The sequence below is a fragment of the Cupressus sempervirens genome, chromosome 4 (genome assembly GCF_028749045.1).
Source record: "Cupressus sempervirens isolate cs-2001-9-10 chromosome 4, ASM2874904v1, whole genome shotgun sequence".
Classification (NCBI taxonomy): Eukaryota; Viridiplantae; Streptophyta; class Pinopsida; order Cupressales; family Cupressaceae; genus Cupressus; species Cupressus sempervirens.
The window spans coordinates 271,002,850-271,012,492 of NC_143121.1; positions in this window are offsets into that span (position 1 = coordinate 271,002,850).

A 9,643-nucleotide genomic window follows, 5' to 3' on the forward strand; every position below is an offset into this window, starting at 1 on the left:
GATAGTGTGAGATCATTTTATATTCTCACAGTATCTCTTTTGAGAATTGTGCCTCAACCTTGAAAGCATTTTCCAAAAAACTCAAGAATTTGTCTATGGTAGTTTTACACATGTTTATGAGTTGGAAAAAGGTGTATGAGTTGCTAAAATTGTGCCTTGTCCCTAGTACAATATAGGGATATTTTTAGAGTATAAACAACTCATTATATGACTTTTATGATAGTCTTAGATAGAGGACAAAATTATGGACAAAAATGTTATTCTTGGAGTTACAAATGATAAGTGGATTACATGTGGCATGGTTTTTTTGTCCATGGTTTTGTAAGACCACAAATGGTTTCCAAGTTGTAAATCACTATAAAACAATTTTCCTGTCAAAGTTAGTGTAGGAAGAAATTCTATGCACCTTTGCTTCCTTACAAGTGGTATTAGAGCCTGGCCAATTTTAGTTCTATTTGTTTGGTATAGAATATTTTGAGCAAATCAAGGTTTGAGTGTGAGCTTGTGCAGAGGTTTTTATTTGTGTTGCAGGATTGCAAATATGGAAAGTATACCAAGAAGGATTGATGTAGAGAATTTTTTTGGCACAAACTTTGAGATGTGGAAGCTAAAGATGGAAGATCTATTGATTGATCATGATCTATGGGATGCAATTAATGAGAATAAGCTAAGGCCTACAGATCCAACTTTAGCTATATAGTATGATGTGATAGATAGAGAAGCTAAAGGTCTAATTAGATTGTGTGTTGTAGATTCAATTCTAATTAATGTCCATGAAGAAGCTTTCGAAGATGCTAAGTGAGATCTATCAAGCGAAATAACTTGTGAACATGATTTTCTCGAGGAAGAAGGTGTATTCCTTGAGAATGGAAGAAGGTGGATGGTTTTTTGAGCATCTTGAAAGTTTTAATGTGTTGGTGAGTCAATTGACCTTAGTTGGGGTGTTTATGGATGAAGAAGAAAGGTGCCAAATCTTTTTATGTTCATATCTAGACTCATGGGACAACATTTTCATGGCCATAGCAAGCACTTCAATTGTATTGAAAATGGAGGATGTTTTTAGCTATCTACTTTCTAAGGAGATGAGAAGGAAGGTCTCTTTGAATGCTAAAAAGTCTTTAAGTGTTCAAGGAAGACCAAAAGAAAGAGGTAAGAATGAAAAATAGCATGGCTTTTCTAAGTCCAAGAATAAGGGGGGATCAAAATCTCCTATTAAATCTAAGATGATTTTATGGAATTGTGGCAAATCTAGACACTTCTAAAAGGATTGCAAAGAAAAGAAGAAGGAGGAGGAAGAGGAGGAGGAGCAAGAGAAGGAGAAGGAGAAGAAGGAGGAGAAGGAGAAGAAGGAGAAGAAGAAGCAAGATTCTAATTCTAAGTCTAAAAAGGAAGATGGAAATGTTTTCATCATAGCCTTGGCCACTCATGCATATGACAATGCATGGTTGATAGACTCAGGTGCATCTTTTCATATGACTCCTAATAGAATTTTTTTTAGTATTTATGAAAAGTTTGATGGTGATAAGGTGTATTTGGGTGATAAGTCAGTTCTTGATATTGTTACATAAGAATTTGCCTAAGGGAAAAATTCACCCAGGAACTAAGAACTCAAACACAAGCACATAGTAGACCAAAGTAGATAGAGTATGATCAGAATAACAATGTATTCAATAACTTTTTCCTCATAAGAGTACACTAGGAGTGCCTAAATATAAAGGCCTCAGGAGAGCTTCTAGAATGCATAGAAGTTAGGATCATGATGTGTCATAAAACCAAGCACATGTCCACCAGATATGGATTATCCTCCATTAAGCATGGAAGTAAGTACAGTGATCAAAGGATAAACCTACAAGGGTGGGACATGCAAAATAATGTTGTAGACACCATGTGCTCAAATAGAGTTGCGTACTCCTGTGTTGTCTACATGACAACTCAAAAGGTGTTCAAACTCCTAAGTGTCTCACAAATAAAAATAATAAAATAATGTAAAATAATTAAATAATGCATTAACCCAAGTAAACTTAAGTAAGTCTAATAAGTGAATACCTATTTACACCAACACCCCCCCTTAAGTGTAACTTAGAGGAATGCCCTTAAGCTTACGAACTAGGATGAAGATGCATAATGGGTCCCAGCTAGTAGGCCATATTAGGTACCCATGTACATAATGAAGATGCAAATCTCCCATAAAGTGAGGAAAGAGGGAAAACCTCATGGGAAAAACCTTCCCCCAAAAAGAGAGATAAAGATGGATGCATCAATGGATGGAGTAATCAAGATGCCCCCATTATGACATACATCCAGTATATACAAAAGAGAATGAGAGAAGGAAGAGAGACAGAATAGGCTCCCCCCGCCCAAAAGAAGAACGCCAACAAGTGAAAATGGCTCCAATGAAGAAGCTGGTCCATGAATGTAGAAAGGTGTTCCTCCCCTTAGGAAGAAACAAAGGCAAAGGTACAACCATAAAGATGTATGCTGGCCCTAAAACCTACTCAAGTATCCATGTACTGATGCTGAAGTTCACCCCTTCCAAGTGTGTTGAAAAGAATGAATGCAGACTGGTCAAGGATGTCTGTAGAACCTATTCCACAGAACCATCTATCTCCTCAACTAAAAAAGAGACCTCCACTAATTGTTGTTTAGAAGGATCCACAGTCATGCCAACCTATTCAGATTGATCATGTAGAGAATGGACATGAGGGTTAGAGTGAGCCCTCACAACAACAATAGAAGAATCCTCATCAATGAGAAGATGTAAGTCCTCAAGTTTATTTTCCAAGTCAAGTGAAGTTGGAGTTGGAAGATGAGATGTACCATGCTGTGTAGGACCTTTCACTCTGGTAATGTAAGCCTATGGATTGGATTGATGTGAGCTCTCACTGCAACTATCAACAGAAGCCCACATGTCTAAACCTATTGAAGCACTATCACTAGTGTCACTATTAGTTTCCACTGTGCATTATGAAGTACAAAGAGGAGTAGAGGACAAGCTGGGATAACTTTCCTCAAAGTGAACATCCTTCTCCACAAAAATCTCATGTGCCTCTGGATCCATCAGTCTATAAGCCTTCACATTGTCTTCATAATCAATAAAGGTACAAGGCCTAGGTTTTGGTGCCTTACAACTCTTGGAAGATAGGTTTTCCCATGTTGGACAACCAAAGACTCTAAGGTGACTCACAACTGGTTTTCTACCACACCATGCCTGAAAAGGAGTCTTTCCATCTAAGGCTGGATGAGGAGATCTGTTAAGTATGTGAGTAGCACTGCTAATGGCTCCAACTTCTAATGTAGGATAAAGAGACTTGGCCTTGATCATGCAACTTGCCATGGTCTTGAGAGTCCTAATCCTCATAGCTACAACATCTATCTTGTGCAGACTAAATGCTGGTGAGTTCTGAAGATCAATCCCCTCAATTTTACAAAAATTCTTAAGTCTTTTGTCAACATATTTGTTTTCATTTTCCACTCTTAGTACTTTGATGGCTTTCCTTGACTTGTGTTCAACATGAGTCTTGAAGTCTTGAAGTTTATGAACTACTTCATTCTTGTGATGAAGGAAGAAGACCCAAGTGAATCTTGAAAATTCATCAACAAATGTGAGTATGTAGCGGCCTTGACTGACTGAAGTCATTGCAAAGGGTCCTACTAATACCATGTGAACTAGCTGAAGAACAACTGGAGCTCAACAAGACTTCCCTTTATCATACTTCTCCTTGAGATGCATATCCACTCAACATGACGAACACTCCCCCTTAGAAAAGTTGATATTGGGTAGACCTTTAACCATTTGTTTTGAGAAAAGTTGCTGAAGAGAGCAAAAGTCAAAGTGACCAAACTGCTTATGCCATAAGTTGATTTGTGTAGTAGAGTGAGTTAACAAGGCTTGGGAAGGACTCTTAGGCACAAAGTGGGAGAAGGAATAAAGCCTCCTATTATCATTGAATTTCCCAACTGCTACAAATGAATCATCTTTGAGACTTCACACCATCACTGAATCGAGAAGGAACTCAACCTTATGACCATCTCCAAGTTTAGTGATTTGGTAAACTGATAGGAGATTGGTGCTTAGATTTAGAACATAGAGAACATCTTCGAATTCCCCATCTTCCATTTCAACATGTCCTTTACCTTCAACTTCCATCTTAGTATCATCTCCCACAAAGATGTGTGGCACCTTTTACTGCTTCAATGAAGGAAAGTCCTCCTTTGAAGAACCCATGTGGTAAGAGGCACCCGAGTCAAGTATCCATTTTGAAGAAGAATTTGTGTTTGCCATAAGTGCTTGACCTTTCCCTTTTGAAGAGGTACGAGTAGAATCCTTAGAAGTACCTGGCACTTGAATTATGTTCTTCTTGAGTAGATTTTCTAACTCATTGATTTTTTTTTCTTGCAATGATGCTTTTCATGATTTGGCTTTTTGCAATATGCACAAAAGAGTTTGTCTTTGTTGTCATTAGTTCCTTTCTTGTTTGAAGAAGAACCACCTTGTTGAGAGGAGTCATGTTGTGTCTCAGATTATGTTTTCTGCTTCCACCACTTCTTCTTGTTGTTTCTTTTTCCCCCTTGACTAGATGTGTGATCATCACAAGCTACTAAGGCTTTGGTCTTAGATGACTTGAGAAGGCCAAAATCCACCAAGTGAGATTGTTCAACAGTTAACATGTCTGCAAATCCATCAAAGGAAGGCTTCTGGTAAGTAGATCCCATGGTTAACTTGTGAGTATTAAAACTCAAAACAAAGTTGGCATACTCAGAAGGTAGCTTCTTTAGGATGTGATGTATTAACCTATCATCCTTTATGGGATTTCCATAATATTTAAGAAGTACCCTATACTCATTGACTTTAATGATATAATCCTGAATTTTGTCATAATTCTTAGGATCTAAGAGAAGTAGATCATCTTCAATCTAAAATCCCTTTTCTTCATCCACTTTACCATACAAATGTTCAAGTTTATCCCAAGCTTCTTTAGAGGTTGAACAATTTTTAATGTGGAAGAGAAGATTGCTATGTACGCAACTTCTAATAACACCTAAGGCTTGTCGGTCTAGATTTGTCCAATCAATGAGTTCTTTAGCATTAGTAGGTTTGGTAATTCTACCATCAACATACAAGCTATATTCTTTTTCCATTAATCTACTCTGTGCAATATCTTTCCATGTAGAATAGTTACGTGAAGTTAAAGGAGAACATTTAAATCCCATTATGTAGAAATGAAAAGAGTACAAAAGAGAGACACAAAACATAGTACACACCCCCCCTTTTCACTCAATCAAAAGACCCCTCCAAAAAAGATTCTTTTGGCATTTTATAAGTAGTGCGTTTACAATGGGCCACTTGTCAAAATGAACAAAGTGGACTTTCTAATTTTGCTTTTACAACTACCTTATAAGGCTGAAATCTATCACTTAAGCATTGTAGCTTAGTTTTGCAACAATTCCTAAAAAGAATGAAAGCTTTACAATGCCAAAGAAGGCCTAATTCTGAAAGTGATAAATTTGTCCACACAACCCTAGAATCTGACTTTAGATTTGGAAAGTAGTAAAAAAAAATGCACTTTCAAAAAAAAAATCAGAAAAAGTGATCAGATTTTCTCGTACAGAGCTTCTAAAGTTGCAAAACATAGGATTATGCAAGTACAGTAACCAAAAAATGAAAATTCTACAAAATTCGTGCAACACCACCATTGGAAAATTTAGGAAATTCTACTTGATTTCAGAAAAAATTGCACCTGAATCATAGTCTGGATGTCCAAGATACGAGCTTGCAAAGTTAGGCTGCCAAATTGAAAAGCAATTTGAAGAGGGGTCTAAAGGGTAAACTAGGAGTCTAAATTTGATAGTCAAATGGCCATCAAAATAGTTATAAATTTCCCTAGAATGATGTTCAGACAAGTGTCAAATTTAACACAGTAAAATGATGACTTCAGCAAAAAAATTGCACCTAGTGCTGATGTGGCAAGCTACATCAACAGTCTGTATGGTACAGACTCACACGTGGCAAAAAGTAAAAATTCACATGACACATGGTAGTTCCATCTTTTTATGTAGCTAACATGGAGCCAAATGGCACTGCTAATGTAGGTGAAAGACAAGTAAATGGTCGCCATGTGTCTCATTTGAGCAGGGTCTACATAGGTGGGTTTTCGTGAGAGCTTGACTCTTCTTTTAAAAAAGGTGATGTTGAAATACTAGGATGCTAGAAAATGCACTTTTTTACTGGAAAAGACAGTCAGGTAAAATGTGCAGATTGATGTCGAAGGAAAGTTGAATGCAGTCGGCAAGTACTGAAGATCATGGGCAGGAAAATGTCTTGCCAAAAAATGAAAACAATGGTGGAATCCACCAAACCTACCATTGAGAGACTGGATTCAAATCTGTAGTTGCCAAAGAATGAAGATCGTGTCATGGAAAGACTTCAAATTGTTGAGAAGGTCATGTGGGGTGATTGTCAGGATATGAGATCACCTGCTAGTTGCTAGAAAATCATTGCGTGGGCTGCCAGTGTGTAGGTTTAATCCCACATTTGTAGTGGGAATGCACTTTGCGCTGAATAAAAAGAAGCCTTCACAGATCTAGAAATAAAGAGAGCCATAGGTGGAAGTGGGCCATCAGCTATGGTGAAGTCGGGCTAGGGTTGTTTCTTGCGGAGGCAATATTAAAGGGTTCATCGGCCTTGTAAAGGCGGGGCCAATGGATTGAGCCGTAGTCAAATTTGGAATAAGTGTTCACAGATTTAATTGTAGATACCCTGCAACCAAATAATAAAATATTTGCTGTGCAGGCTGGGAGCTCACAGCCCAGTAATGCAAAAATATTTTCCCTACTAGCCCATAGGGCTAAAAATAATTTCCAAAAAATTGCAATAAAATATGACAAAAATTCAAGTAATATAGGCAAAATAAATGCAAATCCGAAAATAAATTCATAAATCTATGAAAATGATCATACCCATACCACAAATTGGGGCCTCTGAGTTCTAATTTGCAAAAAGAATTTGCCTCACGGTTGACTTTGAGCCAAGGTAGGTGTGCTTATAGTCGATTTTCATCAGTTCAGTGTTTCAGACGCAATGGAGAGGTCAAATTTGATGCTGGACACTACCAATTTTTGCAGCACTCCAAATTCAGGTTGAGGTGATGAAGCAAGCAAGAGGTCTCGAATGACTTGTGATGAGAAAATCTCCAAGTTGCTCTGATACCATGTAAGAATTTGCCTAATGGAAAAATTCACCTAGGAACTAAGAACTCAAACACAAGCAAACAATAGACCAAAGTAGACAAAGTATGATTAGAATAACAATGTATTCAATAACTTGTTCCTCATAAGATTACACTAGGAGTGCCTAAATATAAAGGCCTCGGGAGAGCTTCTAGAATGCATAGAATTTAGCATCATGATGTGTCATACAACCAAGCACATGTCCACCAGATATGGATTATCCTCCATTAAGCACAAAAGTAAGTGTGGTGATGAAAGGATAAACTTACAAGGGTGGGACACACAAAACAATGTTGTAGACACCATGTGCTCAAATAGAGTTGCGTACTCTTGTGTTGTCTACATGACAACTCAAAAGGTGTGGAAACTCCTAAGTGTCTCACAAATAAAAATAATTAAATAATGCAAAATAATTAAATAATGTATTAACCTAAGTAAACTTAAGTAAGTGTAATAAGTGAATACTTATTTAATCCAATAGTTAGTAATGGAAATATTCGTGTAAAATTTTTTGGTGGAAGAATTAGAAGATTTGATGGTGTCTTGCATATCCTAGGACTAGCAAGGAATTTGTTATCTGTTAGCAAACTAATAGATGTGGGTGTTCATGTACAATTTTCTAAAGCAAGTTTGAAAATTGTGAGAGGTGGCATGGTAATAGTAAGAGGAAGAAAATTGGGTACATTGTACTAGCTTGATGCATATACAGTTGAGTGCAATAGTACTTTTGATAAGATTCTGAAGAGGACTACCTTGTTGGAGAAGGAGAGGGTTTCTCTTTCAATAAATGATCATGGTTTTTGGGTACCCAAGGGTCCTCTATCTACTAAATCAAAGTTGTCTATAGAGAAGACAATGTTATGGCACCAAAATCTTCGCCACATAGGTTAGAAGGGTCTACAAACCTTAAAAATTAAAAACCTTGTGATGGGTTGAATGATTGCAATCTTGAGTTTGATTTTTGTGAGCATTGTATCTATGGTAAACAAAACCACATTTAGTTTTACTCAAGTTCTCATATTTCCTAATTTATTTTGGATCTAATCCATTCAGATTTATTTGGTCCAATTGATAGTCCCTCTATTGCTAGATCAATTTATTACATTTCTTCCATTGATGATTTCAGTTGAAGAACATGGGTTTGTTTTCTTAGGAGTAAAGCTAAAGTTTTCAATTGTTTCAATGAATTTAAAGCAATGCTTTAGTTGGAAATTGGAAAGAAGATAAAGTGTTTGAGAACTGATAATGGTGGTCATTTTTCTCCAATGATTTCAACACATTTTGTAAAGATTGTGGTATTAAGAGAGAGAAGACAAATTTGTATTCTCCATAGTAGAATGGAGCTGCAAAAAGAATGAATAGGACCTTGGTGGAGAAGGCTAGGAGTATGCTAAGTAGAGATGGACTAGAACAAAAGTTCTAGGTTAAAGCTATAGCCAATGCCTACTACTTGATAAATAGGTCTCCTACATCGTCTCTTATTGATAAGACACCATTGGAAGCATGGTCGGGCCACAAGCCCTCACTTAGACATCTAAGAATTTTTTGTTGTGAGGTATATGCTCATGTGCCAAAGGAGAAGAAAACAAAATTAGACAAAAAGGTTGTCAAATGTATCTTCATTAGATATAGTTATGTGTGAAAGGATAAAGGCTTTGGATCCTTTTGCACAGAAGGTATTTTATTCCAGAAGTGTTATTTTTAGAGAAGCTAAGCCTTCTTCTATTATTATGTAGCCAGAATGGATAGAAGAAAAGAAAGATGTGATTCAACTTCCTACTACACCTGAGAAAGTTGAATGGAGGCCCTTAGAAAGACAATATGTTGAAGAGAGCTCTACGAGTTCTGAATAGTTAGAGGAAGATGGAGAACCTGATCATGAACCTGAACATGAACCTGAACCAAATCTTGTTTGAAGGTCTAGTAGACAAAGGAAAGCACCAGAAAGGTATGGATATTCTCTTGATGATTGGAGGTGTATATTTTCTTTGAATTTTAACATTGATGAAATGAGATCTATAGAAGAGGCTCTTCATATCAATGATTTAGAGTCCTAGAAAATAGCCATAGAAGAAGAGATGGAAGCTCTTAAGAGGAAAGACACACATGACCTTGTACTATTTCCTAAAGGATGAAAACATGTTGGCTGTAAATGGGTGTTCAAAAGGAAGATGGGTTCAAATGGAGACATTGAGAAGTATAAAGCATGATTGGTTGCAAAAGGTTACTCCTAGGTTGCAAGAATTGATTATTGTGAAATTTTTTCTCCTGTAGCAAAAATGACATCCATTCAATTTTTACTTTCTATTAGAGTAGCTTATGATCTATAAGTTTAGTAGATGGATGTGAAGACAACTTTCCTTCATGGAGATTTAGAGGAAGAAATTTCTATGACACAGCTAGAGAACTTTGTGGT